The 21,298-nt window shown below is 46.5% G+C and overlaps 1 protein-coding gene and 1 pseudogene across 2 annotated transcripts in view; one reads left to right on the top strand and one right to left on the bottom strand.

Moving 5' to 3' along the window:
- The window catches only part of LOC124721895 (organic cation transporter protein), a 675,456-nt gene that overhangs the window by 415,694 nt on the left and 238,464 nt on the right, over positions 1–21,298 (top strand). The window lies entirely within an intron of this gene.
- Positions 10,633–10,750, bottom strand: LOC124723970 (annotated as a pseudogene).

Below are 21,298 nucleotides of genomic sequence, written 5' to 3'. Positions count from 1 at the left end.
TAATCATTCATTAAAACAGTTATCCAATCGCTCTTCTCTCTCTGTCTCTCTCTCTCTATCTTCCTCTCTTTATCTCCTTCTCTCTCTCACTATCTTTCTGTTTTTCTTCCTGCCTTTAACTCTCTCAAACACACAAACGCGAGCACGCACGTCTACCGGTTGGCAAACTCGTCCTTAGATATTGTTAACATTTGCAGTGAAAAAAAAATATCGAGAAAACCTTTTTTCACTTATACGGACGTGAATTTCATATTCTTCCGGTAGTAGATGAAGGATTTTTACCCAGAAACGAACCATTTAAGGAAACTAAGTGAGATAGTTAATTGAAAAATTCATTCATCAGGAGAATATGTTAGTAAAATAGTGAAGTACTTCAACCGCCTCGTCACACTCACACACACACACACACACACACACAAACACACACAAAAAGAACATCATCTTTCCTCAAAGAATTCCCATTTGAGTTCACGGAGCATTAATAAAACATTCTAGTGCTGATCGAAACTACGGGCAACAAATCTAGCAGCATTCCTCGGAATTAGTTCGATGTCTTCTTTTCATTCGAGTTGATGGCGATCGCGAACATTAAAACAGTATTCAAGGAAGTGCCGTACAAGTCCTCTGTAGACTTCCTCCTTTATAGGAGTGCTACAGTTTGCTATAATTTTAACAACAAATCGAAGTGTACCATTCGCTTTCCTTTCAACAGACCTTGCATACTCGTTCCAGTTAGCTCCGTTAGTTTGTTAGGCTTTAAATCTTCGTTAAATTTCTTCGTTGTTCAGCTGAATGTAGAAATTTGAAGTAAATTGCCAAGCACTTCAAAGTAAATCAGTCAAGTGCTTTTCGAGCTGTTTGAAACAAAGTGGCCGAGCTGCTCTAGGCGCTACAGTCTGGAACCGCGCTACCACTACGGTCGCAGGTTCGAATCCTGCCTCGGGCAAGGATGTGTGTGATGTCCTGAGGTTAGTTAGGTTTAAGTAGCTCCACGTTCTAGGGGACTGATGACCTTAGAAGTTAAGTCCCATAGTGCACAGAGCCATTTGAACCATTTGAAGTCAGATTTTCAGTTCGCACTGTCTTATGTTCAAAATGCTCTGAGCACTATGAGACTTAACATCTGAGGTCATCAGTCCCCTAGAACTTGGAACTACTTAAACCTAGCTAACCTAAAGACATCACATACATCCATGCCCGAGGCAGGATTCGAACCTGTGACCGTAGCAGTCGCGTGGTTCCAGACTGAAGCGCCTAGAACCGCTCGGCCGCCGCAGCCGGCTTCCCTAAATCGCTTCAGGTGAATGCCAGGATGGTTCCTTTGAAAGAGCACAGTCAATTTCCTTCCCATCCTTCCCTAATCCGAGCTTTTGCTCCGTCCCTAATGTCCTCGTTGTCGATGGGACGTTAAATGCTAATGTCCTCCTCCTCATTAGGAGATCCTGGAGAAATTTGAAGTAAGTCGGCCAAGAAGTTCCAGAGATTTTTGGCAACAATCTCTCCCATTCATCATAGCATGTATATATTTTTCAGGTCAGATTTACAAATCTTTTGTAGACAGCGATCATCCTCTTGTCTTGAGGGTAAAGTCTGAAAAATTTCATCAAGATCGGAATAAAACTGCAGATTTGTATGAATTACAAACAAACGGACACTATTCTTTGTATATACATATACATCTACATCTACATGATTACTCTGCAATTCACATTTAAGTGCTTGGCAGAGGGTTCAACGAACCACAATCATACTATCTCTCTACCATTCCACTCCCGAACAGGGCGCGGGAAAAACGAACACCTAAACCTTTCTGTTCGAGCTCTGATTTCTCTTATTTTATTTTGATGATCATTCCTACTTATGTAGGTTGGGCTCAACAAAATATTTTTGCATTCGGAAGAGATAGTTGGTGACTGAAATTTCGTAAATAGATCTCGCCGCGACGAAAAAAGGCTTTGCTTTAATGACTTCCGTCCCAACTCGCGTATCATATCTGCCACATTCTCTCCCCTATTACGTGATAATACAAAACGAGCTGCCCTTTTTTGCACCCTTTCGATGTCCTCTGTCAATCCCACCTGGTAGGGATCCCACACCGCGCAGCAATATTCTAACAGAGGACGAACGAGTGTAGTGTAAGCTGTCTCTTTAGTGGACTTGTTGCATCTTCTAAGTGTCCTGCCAATGAAACGCAACCTTTGACTCGCCTTCCCCACAATATTATCCATGCGGTCTTTCCAACTGAAGTTGTTCGTAATTTTAACACCCAGGTACTTAGTGGAATTGACAGCCTTGAGAATTGTACTATTTATCGAGTAATTGAATTCCAACGGATTTCTTTTGGAACTCATGTGGATCACCTCACACTTTTCGTTATTTAGCGTCAACTGCCACCTGCCACACCATACAGCAATCTTTTATAAATCGCTATGCAGCTGATACTGGTCTTCGGATGACCTTACTAGACGGTAAATTACAGCATCATCTGCGAACAACCTAAGAGAACTGCTCAGATTGTCACCCAGGTCATTTATATACACTCCTGGAAATGGAAAAAAGAACACATTGACACCGGTGTGTCAGACCCACCATACTTGCTCCGGGCACTGCGAGAGGGCTGTACAAGCAATCACACGCACGGCACAGCGGACACACCAGGAACCGCGGTGTTGGCCGTCGAATGGCGCTAGCTGCGCAGCATTTGTGCACCGCCGCCGTCAGTGTCAGCCAGTTTGCCGTGGCATACGGAGCTCCATCGCAGTCTGGTAGCATGCCGCGACAGCGTGGACGTGAACCGTATGTGCAGTTGACGGACTTTGAGCGAGGGCGTATAGTGGGCATGCGGGAGGCCGGGTGGACGTAGCGCCGAATTGCTCAATATGTGGGGCGTGAGGTCTCCACAGTACATCGATGTTGTCGTCAGTGGTCCGCGGAAGGTGCACGTGCCCGTCGACCTGGGACCGGACCGCAGCGACGCACGGATGCACGCCAAGACCGTAGGATCCTACGCAGTGCCGTAGGGGACCGCACCGCCACTTCCCAGTAAATTAGGGACACTGTTGCTCCTGGGGTATCGGCGAGGACCATTCGCAACCGTCTCCATGAAGCTGGGCTACGGTCCTGCACACCGTTAGGCCGTCTTCCGCTCACGCCCCAACATCGTGCAGCCCGCCTCCAGTGGTGTCGCGACAGGCGTGAATGGAGGGACGAATGGAGACGTGTCGTCTTCAGCGATGAGAGTCGCTTCTGCCTTGGTGCCAATGATGGTCGTATGCGTGTTTGGCGCCGTGCAGGTGAGCGCCACAATCAGGACTGCATACGACCGAGGCACACAGAGCCAACACCCGGCATCATGGTGTGGGGAGCGATCTCCTACACTGGCCGTACACCACTGGTGATCGTCGAGGGGACACTGAATAGTGAACGGTACATCCAAACCGTCATCGAACCCATCGTTCTACCATTCCTAGACCGGCAAGGGAACTTGCTGTTCCAACAGGACAATGCACGTCCGCATGTATCCCGTGCCACCCAACGTGCTCTAGAAGGTGTAAGTCAACTACCCTGGCCAGCAAGATCTCCGGATCTGTCCCCCATTGAGCATGTTTGGGACTGGATGAAGCGTCATCTCACGCGGTCTGCACGTCCAGCACGAACGCTGGTCCAACTGAGGCGCCAGGTGGAAATGGCATGGCAAGCCGTTCCACAGGACTACATCCAGCATCTCTATGATCGTCTCCATGAGAGAATAGCAGCCTGCATTGCTGCGAAAGGTGGATATACACTGTACTAGTGCCGACATTGTGCATGCTCTGTTGCCTGTGTCTATGTGCCTGTGGTTCTGTCAGTGTGATCATGTGATGTATCTGACCCCAGGAATGTGTCAATAAAGTTTCCCCTTCCTGGGACAATGAATTCACGGTGTTCTTATTTCAATTTCCAGGAGTGTAGATCAGGAACAGCAGAGTTCCCAGGACGCTTCCCTGGGGAACACCTGATATCACTTCAGGTTTACTCGATGATTCGCCGTCTATTACTACGAACTGCGACCTTCCTGACAGGAAATCACGAATCCAGTCGCACAACTGAGGGTGAACATTAATAAAACCAACAACCTGCTGGGACGAAAATGGAAATGGAGGAAAAAAATTTCCTATGAACAAGTGTCCGGAACCTGTCGTTGCCACGGTAGATGGCTCTGACGTATGGCAGTTCCAGAGACCACGTGTCGTGTGCTCCTTGCGTGTTGCAGGCTGTGTGACTGATGCAGTGTACTGCACGCAGCAGAATAGTCCGGTATTCATGCTGGAAACAAGCCGAGATGGTATTTGTGTACGCCCAAGCACACGCAAACGGTAGATAAGCAGCACGGTTGTATCAAAAAATGTACACTCACAGACACCAGCCTCATCACACAACATTTCAAGCCCTTTTCGTATGATTGTATGCCTCCACACCTACAAATCCTTAATCCGTCCCATCCTCTGTTATGCCAGTCCCGCCTGGATATCTGCCCCCCCCCCCCCCCCAAATTCTGTAAGTCCATCCAGATCCTTGAGCGTCATGCACTCCGCCTCGCTTTCTGTATACGCCTCCCGTCCCCCACGCGGATCGTCTATGACCTCATTCCCTTCCCCCATCTGCCCCTATTCCTCGAACATATCCGCATACTCTACACCTCCCGCTGCCTTGATCCCCCTCACCCCCTGGTTGCTCCTCTCCTCTCCCATCCCCCAAAAAATGGCTCTGATCACTATGGGACTCAACTTCTGAGGTCATCAGTCCCCTAGAACTTAGAACTACTTAAACCTAACTAACCTAAGGACATCACACACATCCATGCCCGAGGCAGGATTCGAACCTGCGACTGTAGCGGTCTCGCAGTTTCAGACTGTAGCCCCTAGAACCGCATGGCCACTCCGGCCGGCCCTCTCTCCCATCCCCACCCCCTGCCGCGTCTTCACTGTTGTGTCCCCCCTACCCTCCATCTCTACACCCTTCATCTCCTTTCCCAAGGTGGCTTCCAGTACCTCCCCCTCCCAGATGATACCCTCTCTCCCTCCATTTATCCCTTCTATCAACGCTGATCCTCACGCCCCCCTCTCCTTTCCTCCATCCTTTCCCTGGGCTCCCTCTTCCCCCCCTTCCATCCTGTGTTTCTCCCCGCCTAACCTCTCCCTACCTCCCTCCCCCCCCCCCAAGTCCCTATGTATTCCCATTCTCTGCCTTCTCCACTCCCTGTCGCGTCTAGCACCCCACACCCCTCATCTTCCATTGGCTCCTTTCCCCCCTCCCCCCTTCGCTTTTCCCCACCTTTCCCCCTTTTTTTATCTTCCCCTCATCTGTCTAGTTTCCCCCCACGTGCTCACGGCTGTGGTACGTCATTCCAGTGAATGTTCAGTGTTGTTTCATCTTTTCCCGTGTTGTGAACAGAAACCATGCTGTCACTGGGTGTGAATTTTATATCCTTTGCGAACAGAAACCAGACTGTCGCCATGTTTTTTTTTTAAATTGTCTGTCTATTATTTTACCTGTCTGCTTCGTATGTATTTTTATTAACATCATCATCCCTTTGTTCTGTTTTAAGTTCCACGATTTTTTCGCCATGTTACCCTTTAAGTCTTTGATTTTATCGCCTGTTTTTTATTACGTATTATCATCACCTTTTTAAAACAAAGTCTGTAGGCTGAAGAGCGGCATCCTAAGCCGCTGCCAGCCCGCCTCCCTTCGGGGGGGATTCGAAATTCAATAAAAAAAAAGACTGTATGATCATGGGTCATTTCAGACAGACGAACGTGCAGGGAGGAGGTGGACAGTGCGTGCACCAGATCTGGAGGACTGTGTTCCACAGGATATTACGACGAACCATTGTACAAGCTCCAGGCAAGTCACCCTCCAACATACTACAAGCCAAACTACAATCACGTGTATCTCCCATGGCAACCGCTACTATCCTCAACACCAGCAATCCCACTTTGCTTAGCTGTGTACGCTGTTCCAGGAAAATTTGTTGTCGTTGCATTCACACCTTCCATTTCCGGACGTATGTTCATAGGACCTTTTTGCTCCATTTCTAGTCAGGAATCCGTCTCTGCACTTTGTCCGTTTTATTAATGTTCGGACTATACAGACGGACGTCTCCTCTCTAGAGGACCTCGAACTGTAGCGTGCAACATTGCCGTGTGCAACGTAACTATGACGGTATGTGAGAAACGCTATACTGCAGTCGAGTTTCGAATTCGAAGATTTCGTCCACGCATGGAGCACTCACTTCTCCAGCATGATAATGTCAGACCACCGACGGGCTCTGCTACATCTGCAACAATCTGACGCCTTGGGTTCACTGTCATCGATCGTCCTCATTAAATTACTTGACACCATCCGATTTTCATCCGTTACCAAGACTTAAAGTACACTTTCGAGGACTTCACTTTGACAGAGATGAAGCGGTGCAAGCACAACTGAAGCTGTGGATCTATCAACAAAGTTAGACATTCTGTGGTGACGGTATCCTCAAACAGGTTTCTCATTGAGAGAAATGTGTTTCTCACCAAGGTGACTACGTTGAGAATAATTATGTAAGCATGAAGCATAAATATGTATAATGTTGATATCGTTTGTCTTATTTAAAAAGCTTTGAGAGTTTTTACATAAAAAATTCGGGGACTTACTTTTCAGAATGTGAAGTTAGGTAAAAAAACATTACATGGGTGTTAGTGGCTCGATTTTCGCAATTATCATCATTACCCAGGACGTCATCATGCAGATATCTGTAGATCGGGGCAATAAAGGGGAAATATTAACGTTTCAGCCCAAAATCTGGCTGTCACATTTAAAATTTAATCGGGAATGGACAGCATTTGTATAGGAGAATGTACGATTACTGTCCAGTTTATGAAATGTTTCAAGGCTTTCCGTACAAAGTACATAAAAATAAATACATTTTAACATAGGAAATAATCTTTAATATTACACTTACACAAAGCATGACTTGTACAGACAGGCATAATGGTACGGAACTTCTGCACTTCGTTATTGTGTGGAGTATCTAACAGTATGTTCCAAGGCAACATACACATTACAGTGAGTATTCATGATCCGATTAGGGAGCAAAGAGAACACTGTGGCATCTCCAAGACAGATGCCATTTCCCGTAAGCACCTCCATCCAGGACCCTTTAAGTGACGTTCGACAGAAAGTAACATTCGCCTGCCTCCAGGAATACTGGCCACTTTCACAGAAACTCCAGTGGAAGACTCTGCAGGAGAGACGCTCAGTAGCTCGGTACGGGCTTTTGCTGAAGTTTCGAGAACATACCTTCACCGAGGAGTCAAGCAGTAATTGCTCCCTCCTACGTATATCTCGCGAAGAGACCATAAGGATAAAATCAGAGAGATTAGAGCCCACACAGAGGCATACCGACAATCCTTCTTTCCACGAACAATACGAGACTGGAATAGAAGGGAGAACCGATAGAGGTACTCAAGGTACCCTCCGCCACACACCTTCAGGTGGCTTGTGGAGTATGGATGTAGATGTAGATGCAGATGTAGAAGCACCTGCCAGCTGTACTGGCAGAGACAGCATGGACATTGACAAAGACAAAGGTCCTCCATCATTATCGCCAGTGTATGGCTCTTATCTAAATGACGGCGGCTTCCACTTAGTCACAAAGAAATCTACATTATTCCACTGGCTATTGACCGTCGGATGATGAACCACATGTATTCTTACCTTTTGAATCAAACGTTGGAAAGCTTTCAAATTCAAATGGCTCTGAGCACTATGGGACTTAACATCTGAGGTTATCAGTCTCCTAGAACTTAGAACTACTTAAACCTAACTAACCTAAGGACATCACACACATCCATGCCCAAGGCAGGATTCGAACCTGCGACCGTAGCGGTCGCGCGGTTCCAGACTGAAGCGCCTAGAATTGCTCGGCCACACCGGCCGGCTGCAAAACTTTCAGTTCCCCATATCTACAGCACAATAGTTCATCAAACAAATGTTGTCTACTGTCCTAGTAAACTACGTCTACACATTAAACCTGCACACAAACGCTTTAAAACAGCAGTTCGTCAACGCTGAAATATTAAATTTCCAGTTGAAGGAAGATAGATATTTCCAAACGACGGCAGATTGTGTCAGTATAACCGAAAGTTCTTTCTGCCTTGCTGCTACACAACTTAAATAAAAGTTGACCAAATACTATAATGCTTTATGTATGATGAAGCCCCATACTCCGTAACAGAGCGTAGGGCACGATGCGGGAGACCCGCACCGCCGTGCTAGGCAAGGTCCTAGTGGAGGTGGTTTGCCATTGCCTTCCTCCGACCGTAATGGGAATGAATGATGATGATGAAAACTAAACAACAACACCCAGTCATCTCGTGGCAGGTGAAAATCCCTCAACCCGGCACCCCGTGCTCAGGAAGCGAGAACGCTACCGCGAGACCACGAGCTGCGGATGGTTTTGTATAAGTTTTGTATTGACAACAAAATAACAGAGACTGTCAGAAACTTTTGTTCACGCCCAGTGAACGAATGAACTATATAGCGATGAACATTCTAGCTAATTTCAGGTATAAAACACTGGAAACTAAAAGTAAAGCAATTTGATTTGTTATACGGGAGACCCCGAAGTGTTGTGCAGGCGCCTACCCGGAAGAAATGCTTGCTTCCAGCATACTGACACTTTTCCACCGGTTTCCAAATTGTGTGCCAAATGCGAGCTTACAGAATGCCTACCTTTGTGATGATACTGAAGAGTTCAGAGCAACTGGAGCTGAGCATTTACATGGCATTGTTTAGGAAAAAATAATCAGATGTGGAAACAAAATTAGTTGTATTCCAGTGGAGTGTTATAGATCTGTTAATGATATACGTAAACCATTTGGTGAATAACGTCGAATGGCCGCGGGAATGGAGTTGTAAATACGGTTGTTATAAGGCCAGAAAATTGCAAAAAAAAAAAAAAAAAAAAAAGAAAGAAATGGGAATAGCTACAAAGGATCGACGCTTGGTAAAGGCTAAGGGAGTGGAATTTATACCCAGCACAAGCAATTTTCACATGTAGCGCATAAAAAGGCAAGAGGATAGTTATTATTTGAATCCGCAGTTCATGATCATTCATGGAAAATAATCAAAACCGTTAAATATCTGAGAGTATTCGTTCGGAGCGATTTAAAATCGATTGACCACACAAAATTAGTAGTAGAAAAGGCAGAAGACAGACAGATTCAATGGGACAATGGGAGAATTCTAAGAAAATGTAAGTAACTCAAAAAGGAAATAGCAGACAAAACCATCGTTCGACCAATCCTTGGGTATTGCTAGTCAGATTGGAATCATAATCAGGTTAAAATAATAGGGGACGTAGAGAAAATCCAGAGAGACGCATTTCGTCTAACGTTCGTCTAGACAGCGTGAAATGATGATAATGCTAATATCAAGAAAGTTAATTGTTATACAAGGGCTTACTGGCAGTCGAACGGGACCGAGTGTGGTACATGGTTCAAATGACTCTAAGCACTATGAGACTTAACATCTGAGGTCATCAGTCCCCTCGAACTTAGAACTACTTAAACCTAACTAACCTAAGGACATCACACACATCCATACCCGAGGCAGGATTCGAACCTGCGACCGTAGCAGCAGCGCTGTTCAGGACTGCAGTGCCTGGAACCGCTCTGCCACAGCGGCCGGCTGTGGTACATGAATAGGTAGTTTGGGAGTATATAATATACGCTCCCAAACCACCGCTGTTTTCGAGTTCGTTGGTGTCAAACGAAAGCTCATTGGAGGGCCAGGTGGACATCTGTTGTGTTTTCTGATGAAAGCTGGTTCTGCCTCGGCGCCAGTGATGGCCGAGCGTTGGTTAGGAGCAGGCAAGTTAAGGGACCGCAAACAACCTGTCTGCATGTTAGACAACTGCTCCAACACCTACAGTTATGATCTGGGTGTGAGATTCAGAATGACAGCAGGAGTACTCTCGTGGTCATCCCATGCACCCTGACTAAAAATTTGTGATCATCCAACCTGTTGTGCTGCCATTCATGAACAGCATTCCAAGGGATGTCTTCCAGCTGGATAACACTTGCCTACTTACTGCTGTTGTAACCCAACATGGTCTACAGAGTGTCGAGATGATGCCTTGGCCTGCTCCATATTCAGATCTGTTTCCAATCGAGCATATATGGGACAGCATCGGAGGACAACTCCAGCGTCATGCACAGCCTATATTGACCGACCAAACGCAGCAGACGTGAAAGTCAGTCCCACAAGCTGACATCCCGCACCTGTACAACACAATTCTCAACAATGTGGCGGTTACACCGGTTATTAACGTGAGAGCATTTCACATTTGCAGTGGCTTATCCGCGCTTACATGAATCTGTGATCTTGCAATGTTAATCATTTAATACACTACTCACTCTGTCGTCAGGCCACGAGTGGCCTACCGTGACCATCCGACCGCCGTGTCATCCTCGGTGGAGGATGCGGATAGAAGGGGCGTGGGGTCAGAACACCGCTCTCCCGCTCGTAAGATGGTATTCTTGACCGAAGCCGCTACTATTCGGTCGAGTAGCTCCTCAGTTGGCAGCACGAGGCTGAGTGCACCCCGAAAAATGGCAACAGCGCATGGCGGCCTGGATGGTCACCCATCGAAGTGCCGACCACGCCCGACAGCGCTTAATTTCGGTGATCTCACGGGAACCGGTGTATCCACTGCGGCAAGGCCGTTGCCATTTAATACACTACTGGCCATTAAAATTACTATACCACAGACGCGAAATTTAACCGACAGGGAGAAGATGCAGTGATATGCAAATGATTAGCTTTTCAGAGCATTCACACAAGGTTCGCGCCGGTGGCGACACCTACAACGTGCTAACATGAGGAAAGTTTCCAACCGATTTCTCATACACAAACAGCAGTTGACCGGCGTTGCCTGGTGAAACGTTGTTGTGATGCCTCGTGTAAGGAGGAGAAATGCGTACCATCACGTTACCGACTTCGATAAAGGTTGGATTGTAGCCTATCGCGATTGCAGTTTATCGTATCGCGACATTGCTGATCGTGTTGGTCGAGATCCAATGACTGTCAGTAGATTATGGAATCGGTGGGTTCAGGAGGGTAATACGGAACGCCGTGCTCGATCCCAACGGCCTCGTATCACTGGCAGTCGAGATGACAGGCATCTTATCCGCATGGCTGTAACGGATCGTGCAGCCACAACACATGGGGACCTTTACAAGACAACAACCATCTGCACGAACAGTTCGACGACGTTTGCAGCAGAATGGACTATCAGCTCGGATACCAAGGCTGCGGTTACCCTTGACGCTGCACCACAGACAGAAGCGCCTGCGATGGTGTACTCAACGACGAACCTAGGTGCACGAATGGCAAAAAGTCATTTTTTCGGATGAATCCAGGTTCTGTTTACAGCATCATGATGGTCGCATCCGTGTGTGGCGACATCGCGGTGAACGCACATTGGAAGCGTGTATTCGTCATCGCTGTACTGGCGTATCATCCGGCGTGATGGTATGGGGTGCCATTGGTTACACGTCTCGGTCACCTCTTGTTCGCATTTACGGCACTTTGAACAGTGGACGTTACATTTCAGATGTGTTACGACCCGTGTCTCCACCTTTCATTGATCCCTGCGAAACCCTACATTTCAGCAGGATAATGCACGACCGCATGTTGCAGGTCCTGTACGGACCTATCTGGATACAGAAAATGTTCGACTGCTGCCCTGGCCAGCACATTCTCCAGATCTCTCACCAATTGAAAACGTCTGGTCAATGGTGGCCGAGCAACTGGCTCGTCACAATACGCCAGTGACTACTCTTGATGAACTGTGGTATCGTGTTGAAGCTGCATGGGCAGCTGTACCTGTACACGCCATCCAAGCTCTGTTTGACTCAATGCCCAGGCGTATCAAGGCCGTTATCAAGGCCAGAGGTGATTGTTCTGGGTACTGATTTCTCCGGATCTATGCACCCAAATTGCGTGAAAATGTAATCACATATCAGTTCTAGTATAATATATTTGTCCAATGAATACCCGTTTATCATCTGCATTTATTCTTGGTGTAGCAATTTCAGTGGCCAGTAGTCTATGTTATCTAGACAAATGTATTCCCGAAATTTCATTACTCTACATTATTTATTTTTTGCTGTTGTGATCCTTTTTTAGTTAGTGTAGATGCAGAGATAAAAGGAACGAAGGCAGATGAAGTTTAAAGTCCCGTCGGCAATAAGACAGAGCGCGAGCTTGGGTTCGACAAGGATGGGGAAGGAAATGGCCAGTGATGTCTTCAAAAGAACCATTCCGGCATTTACTTGAAGTGGTTTAAGGAAACAATACGCAGATGGCTCGAAGGAGATTTGAACCGTCGTCCGTCCGAATACAACTGCAGTGCCTTAACGACGCTCGGCGTGGATATGTTCAGTGCAGAAGTGCAGCGTGCAGCGTTTTATAGCCGTGTGTTTGTGGCTCCCCTTTGCCTTAGACTTCCGAGCCTTAAGGCCGCTTATCTAGTAGTCGGCAGTAATCGTGAAACAAAGGTAAACGCTGATCCAGCGTTGCCGCGCAGTGACTGTACAGCAACATGGTGTCACGCTGACATGGCTCTGAAGGGCTCACTTGAATCAACATAGCTCCAGATTAGTCAGCCACATCGTTCCCGGAGACAGACTCAGTTTGTTAACGACACGTGTGAAAAACCAAAGAAAGTACATGATAGTTGCCATGAAAGAGACGTTGGATTTCTCTTCTCATGCAGTCAAAGGCATGTAGCTACAATATGTCATACTTGGCGACGCAGCTGAGACAGGTCACCTCAGATATATCCAGAGTGAGGAAATACGTGGGCGTGAGAGTTTCTTTATGCTACAACGGACAACGTGGCAAAATTTCTGATGTATGCGAGTAATTTTTAACGTTTATAGCTGCCGAATTGTGACTCTCGTTTCTGTTTTTTAAATGAAACTACATCCTTTTTCTGTGGCACTGGAAAGAGCTCTACCATCTGAGCTACCCAAGTACGATTCACGACCCGTCCTCACAGCTTCAGTTCTGCCAGTACCTCGTTTCCTACTTTACAAATTTCACAGCTCTTCTGTGAACCTTGCAGAACTAGCACTCCTGGAAGAAAGGAAATTGCGGAAACATGGCTTAGCCACAGCCTGGGTGATGTTTCCATAATGAAATTTTCACTCTGCAGCGGAGTGTGCGCTGATATGAAACTTCCTGGCAGATTAAAACTGTGTGCCACACCGAGACTCGAAAAGAAAATAACACGCACCATGAAGAAATTATCTGAATGGGACGTAAATCGGTACCTTTGATGTGAATGTACAAACAAACAAATGCTTACAATTTCAGGATAATTGGGTGATTTATTCAAGAGAAAGAGCTTTACCAACTTAGTGCGTCAGCAATGCATTGGTGCACCTCTGGCCCTTATTCAAATAGTTATTCAGTTTGGCATTGATTGAAAGAGTTATTGGTTGTTCTCCTGAGATATCGAGCCAAATTCTGTCCAATTGGAGCGTTATATCGTCAAAAACCCAGGATGTCTGGAAGGCCCTCCCCATAATGCTCCAAACTTGGGGAGGGATCCGGCGACCCCGCTGGCCAAGGTGTAGTTTGGCAATCACGAATACAAGCGGAACAAACTCTCTCTCAATGCGTGGGTGGTCATTATATTGCTGAACTACAAGCCCAGGATAGCTTGCCATGAAGGGCAACAAATCACCGCGCAGAATATCGTCGACGTATCGCTGTGCTGTAAGGGTGCCGCAGATGACATCGAAAGGGGTCCTCCTGTGAAAAGAAATGGCGCCCCAGACAATCACTCCTGGCTGTCGGGCCGTATGACAGCAGACTTATATACCACCGCTGTCCAGGGCTTTTCCAAACAGGTCTTCGGCCTTGAATTTCAGTGACTGGAGTAGAATTGTCTTCAGTGATGAGTCTCGCTTCGAGCAGTGAAAACATTCTGGAGACTTCCCGCACAGTCGTGAGATATCAACCTGACTTTCGCCTGCCATACGGCCCGACAGCCAGGGGAGATGGTCTGGGGTGCCATTTCTTTTCATAGCAGGACTTCTTTGGTTTTCATTCGCGGCATCCTTACAGCACAGCAATATGTCAACGATATTCTGCTGCCAGTGTTGTTGCCCTCATGGCAAGCCCTCTTAGCAAGATAATGCCTGCCCGCACACGATGCGAATTTCTACTGCTTGTCTGTGCTTGCCAAACCCTACAGCTGCACGGAGTGGCCGCGCGGTTAGAGGCGCCGTGTCACTAATCGTGCGGTCCCTCCCGAAGGATGTTAGAGTCCTCCCTCGGACAGGGGTGTGTGTGTTCTTCTTAGCATAAGCTATTTTAAGTAGTGTGTAAGTCTAGGGACCGATGTCCTCGGCAGTTTGGTCCCTTAGGAATTCCCACACATTTGAACAAATCCTACTTTCGCCAACAACGTCGCCAATTCAGAACGTTTGGAACATGGGAGGCGGGCTTCACAATAGTGTCGGAATTTTGACTATCTAACGCCACAAGTGTTAGAATTTGGCACAATATCTCTCAGGAGGACATCCAGCAACTCTGTCAATAAGGGCTAAAGGTGAACCAATTCGTTATTGGCTTGCTCAGTTTGTGAAGCTCTTTCTCTTGAATAAATAGTCCAGTTTTTATGAAACTGTAAACATTTGTTTGCACATCACATATACCGGTTTCCGTGCCATTGGGGTAATTTCTTTGTGGTGCGTCGGATTTTTTTTTTCCTTAGTGTGTACTGTACGGAACACTGAGAAATTGTTGCATCTTTCGTTCGGTAAACAAAAAATATTTTCGCTCTCAAGACTAACATCTCTGGATTTTTATCAGTGGCAAAAATTAAAACAAGAGGTTTAGAAGTTAACACCGACTTCTCATGAAGACATGAAATCACATACAACGCGGCCCTGTGCTGGTATAAGTTCAGATGAAAATCAATGCGCAGACTTTCCTGTCCAGAATCGCTTTATAGGAATGTATCACTGTTAAGAGTCAACATTTGCAGCAGTTGATAATATCGGCCATAATAATAGACACACATACCGTACCTGAATTAAATGTTTACTTACATGTGACACTGTTAGGCGGAGCTGTGGTTTACGGTGCTTGTATCTCCTTATATTTTAACCAAATTCCACACATATTAGGGCGCTGAACTCCTCTCTAATGAGTCATTCCAATGCCAGAGGAAAAAAGTATACATTTCTCTTTAAAACGTGGTATAATTCTGGAGCTATAAATGTTAACAATTACTTGTTTGCCTGAGAAAAACCACCACACTGTCAGCTATAGCATAGCGAAAACTGAAACTCAGTATATTTACTAATTCTGGACATAGAGGATGAACATTAATAAAACCGACAAACTGCAGGGATGGATTGCTGACTGGAAACGGCGGAATAAAGGTACTATGAACATGTGTCCGGAAATGCATCGTTGCCACGGTTGATCACGCTGACGAATGAATGTTCCTCTGATCACGTTCCGTGTTTTACTTGTGAGTCGCATGCTGTGTGATTGACACAGCGTACTGTAGGCAGCAGGTGGTCCCGTATTCATCTCGGGAACAAGCGAAGATGGTGTTTGTGCACGGTCAAGCAGATGGAAATGGTCGAGAGGCAGCACCACTGTACCAAAACATCCGCCCCGATAGCTGAGTAGTCAGGGTGACGGATTGCCGTCCTATGGGCCCGGGTTCGATTCCTAGCTGGGTCGGGGATTTTCTCCGCTCAGGGACTGGGTGTTGTGCTGTCTTCATCATCATTTCATCCCCATCCGGCGCGCAGATCACCCCTTGTGGCGTCGAATGTAGTAAGACCTGCACCAAGGCGGCCAGACCTGCCCCACAGGGGCCTCCCGGCCAATGACGCCAAACGCTCATTTCCATTTGTACCAAAACAAGTACCCTCACGGACGCCAACTACATTACTCAATATTTCAAGCCCTTTTCTCATGCAGATACACATAATCGTACTTTGGCTTACACCATGTTGAGGGGCTAATTGCCTAAATCTTGTGCCAGGGTTTGTCTCAATATCCTGTAGAATACGGTCCTCCAAATCTGGTGCATGCGTAGGCCGCTGCCTCCCTGCACGTTCGTCTGGCTGAAAGAACCCATGATCACATAAATACCCAAAAAGGACATTAAACATTGTGTGATGTGGTTGGTGTCTGTGAGAATACTTGTTTTGGTATAGCCGTGCTACCTGTTGACCATTTCCATCTGCTTGGGCTGGCCGCTGTGGCCGAGCGGTTCTAGGCGCTTCAGCCCGGAACCGCGCGGCTGCTACGGTCGCAGGTTCGAATCCTAGCTCGGGCATGAATGTGGGTGATGTCCTTAGGTTAGTTAGGTTTAAGTAGTTCTAAGTCTAGGGAACTGATGACCTCCGATGTTAAGTCCCATAGTGCTCAGAGCCATTTGAACCATCTGCTTGGCCGTATATAAAACCCATTTCGGCTTGACCCCAACATGAATATTCTGCTGCTTACAGCTCGCTGCGTCAATCACACAGCCTGCAACACACGGCACATGGTCGGAGGAAATTCCGTTCATCAGTGTCAGCGCCACCTACTGTGGCAACGATGCATTTCCGGACACAGGCTTGCAGGACCTTTGTTCCTCTATTTCCAGTCAGAAACCTGTCCCCGCAGTTTGTCGGTTTAATTAACGTTCACCATGTATTTCGAACGGAGTGGCCTCTCCTAGCTGCCCTCGTATTTTGAGCTACTGAAACTTCAAACGCGTTTTCTACGACATTATAATCGTTTGCGGAAAATTGTGTACGCAAGTATGATTTGTGATTCCACCCTTGTACCTCAATTAAGACTTATCGGAGTTTCCTTGATGAATAAATAGTTTATCAGCGGTCTTCTACACGTGTAATCGATATGTTTCGTCTATACTGTTTCTCTACCCACAACTCAGTACTCTCCGCCTCCAATTATAATGGTAGATCCCTCTCTCGTGATATCTACTGGTCAACTCAGCATTACGTAGGTGTCTCCGGATACGTTTGATCAGATTGTGTATCTGTGTACTCATTCAGGATGTAGATGACAATGCAGAGCTAACAAAAACCAGTATCGTCTAGAGGATTGCCTTCATAGACTTCGAAGCGATACCTGCCGTAAGAGCTCCTTGTAATCTTAAGTCAAGATCGTCCCTGATAAAAAAAAATTGCTTCGCTGTTTACCTGCTCCGATAGGAGCGCCCAAATCTCCGCGACACTTTTATCAATAGATGGACGAACTGGGCGTTGAAACATCCTGACATTGACACTACAGCCCGAATCAATACTCGAAATCATATCTTTTGCCCTTGACGGTTATGTCCGTGAGAACATAATTTGAACCTCGACACGCAATTCATCGAAACAGCGTCAACTAAAAACACTTGCACCAGGCGACAAGTCTACCGACGGAAGGCCCTAGCCACACGCACACTTCATTTTTTATTTTTTTTTTATTTTCAGGCCCCCTGACCGACTCAGAGCTTCAACTTCAATTTGCCACTACCACTAGCATAATTCTAGCCGTGAAAGCAACTTAGGGCTACTATAGTTCTCTGTTTCTTGTGGCAGACACCCACGGCTTCTCTGCAGATAAGATCAGAAGCCCATCAGTAAAGAAGCAGCGACGTTGTTACTAGCCCATCAAAACCGTAACTAATTTACCTCGACAACACAATGTTACTCTACACTGAACTTTGGCTCAAATGGCTCTGAGCACTATGGAACTCAACTTCTGAGGTCATCAGTCCCCTAGAATTTAGAACTACTTGAACCTAACTAACCTAAGGACATCACACACATCCATGCTCGAGGCAGGATTCGAAACTGCGACCGTAGCGGTCTCGCGGTTCCAGACTGAAGCGCCTAGAACCGCTCGGCCACTGCGGCGGGCCCACTGACCTTCCCTTGAATAGTGTTAAATAACATTAGTAGTCCCTTGCAACGCCATTGATACCAACCTTGGTGAACGACTTTCTTGTCACACCGTAGAATCTTACTTCTATAGCGCTACAGCACAATACACCGTTCGTCCAAAAAGTTTCGAGACAGATTTTGTTCCTGAGCGACGTCAGTGCAGTAACTACGGAGGCAGCTTGAACTTCCAGGACCGGCCTTTTGTGGCCGAGTGGTTCTAGGCGCTTCAGTCCTGAACCGCGCTGCTGCTGCGGTCGCAGGTTCGAATCTTGCCTCGGGCATGGATGTGTGTGATATCCTTAGGTTATTTAGGTTTAATTAATTCTGTGTCTAGGGAACTGATGATCTTAGATGTTAAGTCCCATAGTGCTTAGAGCCATTTGAACTATTTTGAACTTCCAGGTGTAGACAACAGATGTGCATTCGACCAATCAGGTGTGAGCAGGCAGCGTTAAGCAGTGGACGTGCGGGCGTAATGTGTCAGCGTTGTTGTGCCACAGATCATAATGTAGCAACATCTCTAAATCGAGGGTTCAAGAATATCTCACGGACGTTTTGAAGAAGAGAAAAGAGTGTGCCTTGTTCGTCCCGCACACCTTATCTTCCGAACAAAAACTACGACGCGTGGACGCCTGCCACGACTTATTGAAATGACAAACGCGGACAGTTCTTTGCTGGAAAAAGCACCTCTGACGACGAGACTTAGCGTTATCAGTATGAACCTGCTAAGAAACTACAAAATATATAAATTGGTATGAAAGGTCAACAGCCTGCCCCGACGTAACCGATATTCAAGCCAAAGTGACACGCGAGGTGAACAACATGTCATAAAAGGCTTATCTGACAGTTTTGCCTGGTTGTATGAACGTTCCGTGCGTTGAATTCAAGTTTGAGAGGGTGGGGGGAGAGAGAGACTATACAGAACACCTGCAGCCTTAAAATCACCAACTCAACTTTTCTCTAGTCTTTACTACAGCCGTCCTAAGGAGCTCGGGTTCGATTTCCAGGCTGGGACGTGGATTTTCTCCGCTCATGGACTGGGTGTTGTGTTGTCTTCATCATCATTTCATCCCCATCTGGCGCGCAGGTCGCCCATTGTGGCGTCGAATGTAATAAGACCTGCACCTAGGCGGCCGGACCTGCCCCGCAAGATACCACCCGTCCAATGACGCCAAACGCTTATTTCCATTTTCCAATCTTTACTAATCCAGTCTCGTAACTTATTGGACTGATACGGAAGATCTTTAAAATCTTTGACAGAATGCGTTACAGTTTGCTGCCGTAAGTGAACTGCATTATTGTTTGAGCTGAATGGTGCTGTTAAAAAGCGAAAACTTCAGCCATACGCGTTGCAGAACGCATTCCAGATGCCTATTTACTGAATATGTACGTCTTCTAATTATCTGGTCTTGGAAGTCAGATTGGCCGGCTGGTGAGGCCGAGCGGGTCTAGGCGCTTCAGTCTGGAACCGCGCGACCGCTACGGTGGCAGGTTCGAATCCTGTCTCGGGCATGGATGAGTGTGATGTCCTTAGGTTAGATAGGTTTAAGTAGTTCTAAGTTCTAGGGGACTGATGACCTCAGATGTTAAGTCCCGTAGTGCTCAGAGCCATTTGAACCATTTGAAGTCAGATTTTTCAGTTCGCACTGTCTTATGTTCAAAAGGTATACCTGACCTTTCAGGAAGCCAATGTTCGTGAGGATTACCCTTTGTAGTGCTGAAAGAACGGTTCTTGCTAAATCACATTTCTTTGCTCGTGAATTACAAAGCGTCTCTCATCAAAAGTGAAAGGTGCTACAAGAAACGTAACACACGAAATTTCCTGATAAATTCGAACGCCGGCATGTGCTCTTCGCGCTTAGTGCTAAACGAGGACGCTCGTCGATTCGCCTCGAGCCTTCTGCTTCCCACTTCGATTTCTGACCTTTTCATATATCACAGAGAGCTTCCTGTATATCTTACTGGATCTGAACAACTATATGAAAGGATATGGAAACGATATTGGCATCCATAACATATGGATTGTTTTTCAAAACAGTTATTCTTTTGCAGTAACAGACTCCTTGACACATTACAACTTAGTGGTTACATGTGACTTCAATCTACATACTTATTTCTGGTTGAGATGCTAATGCAGCAAGTTATCTTTATGCGTGACAGCGGCACTGGAACTTTTGAAATAGGAGAAATAGGAGGTAGATTATACAGTTTAACGCTTCAGTTACCCAGCTGATAAAAGCCTTGCTAGAGTTCGCGTTCTACTCCCATTAGAGCAGCCAGTTTGAATCAGCCACGAAGTTTGATTATAGAAGCTTTAGCCAGCGATAAGGGGCTTTCCCTGGACTTATACACTGAGCAATACGCGTGATTACGTTCATCACCAGATGACAACTTTCCCGCTGAATCAAGCAATATCTGTAGATCCTACCGGATTTCCCAATTTTTTTTCATGATATCTCGCGACAAATAACATCACTGCCTGCGAAGGTTCTGCACCTCGTGGTCCGACTTCAAGTTTTGATCTGTCGACATTTCTCTCTTGCTTTTCTAAATTCCATCTTCGAGTCCCAGTCTGGCATGCAGTCTCAATCCGCGATGTGCGCTTAGCACATCTACATCTACATATACGTGATTACTCTGATATTCACAATAAAGTGCCTGGCAGTGGGTTCAATAAACCATCTTCAAACTGTTTCTCTACCGTTCCGCCGGCCGTAGTGGCCGTGCGGTTCTAGGCGCTGCAGTGTGGAGCCAAGCGACCGCTACGTTCGCAGGCTCGAATCCTGCCTCGGGCATGGATGTGTGTGATGTCCTTAGGTTGGTTAGGTTTAAGTAGTTCTAAGTTCTAGGGGACTGATGACCTCAGATGTTAAGTCCCATAGTGCTCAGAGCCATTTGAACCATCTACCGTTCCATTCTCGAACGGCACACAGGAAAAACGAGCACTTACTTTTTTCTGTGCGAGCCCTGATGTCCCTTATTTCATCGTGATGGTCATTTTTTCCTATGTAGATGGATGCCAACAGAATATTTTCGCAATCGGAGGAGAAACCTGGTGATTGAAATTTCATGAGAAGATCCCGCCGCAACGTAAAACTCCTTTGTTTTAATGACTGCCACCCCAATTTACGTATCATGTCTGTGTCACTATCTCCCCTATTTCGCGATATTACAAAACGAGCTGCCCTTCTGTGTTCTTTTTGGATGTCATCCGTCAGACCCCCCTAATGCGGATCCTACACCGCACAGCAATACTCGAGAATAGGGCGGACAAGCGTGGTGTAAGCAGAATCTTT

This window comes from Schistocerca piceifrons, chromosome X, assembly GCF_021461385.2.
Source record: "Schistocerca piceifrons isolate TAMUIC-IGC-003096 chromosome X, iqSchPice1.1, whole genome shotgun sequence".
Lineage (NCBI taxonomy): Eukaryota > Metazoa > Arthropoda > Insecta > Orthoptera > Acrididae > Schistocerca > Schistocerca piceifrons.
The sequence above is the reverse complement of the archived record's forward strand: the minus strand, read 5'-3'. Positions and strand labels throughout refer to the sequence as shown.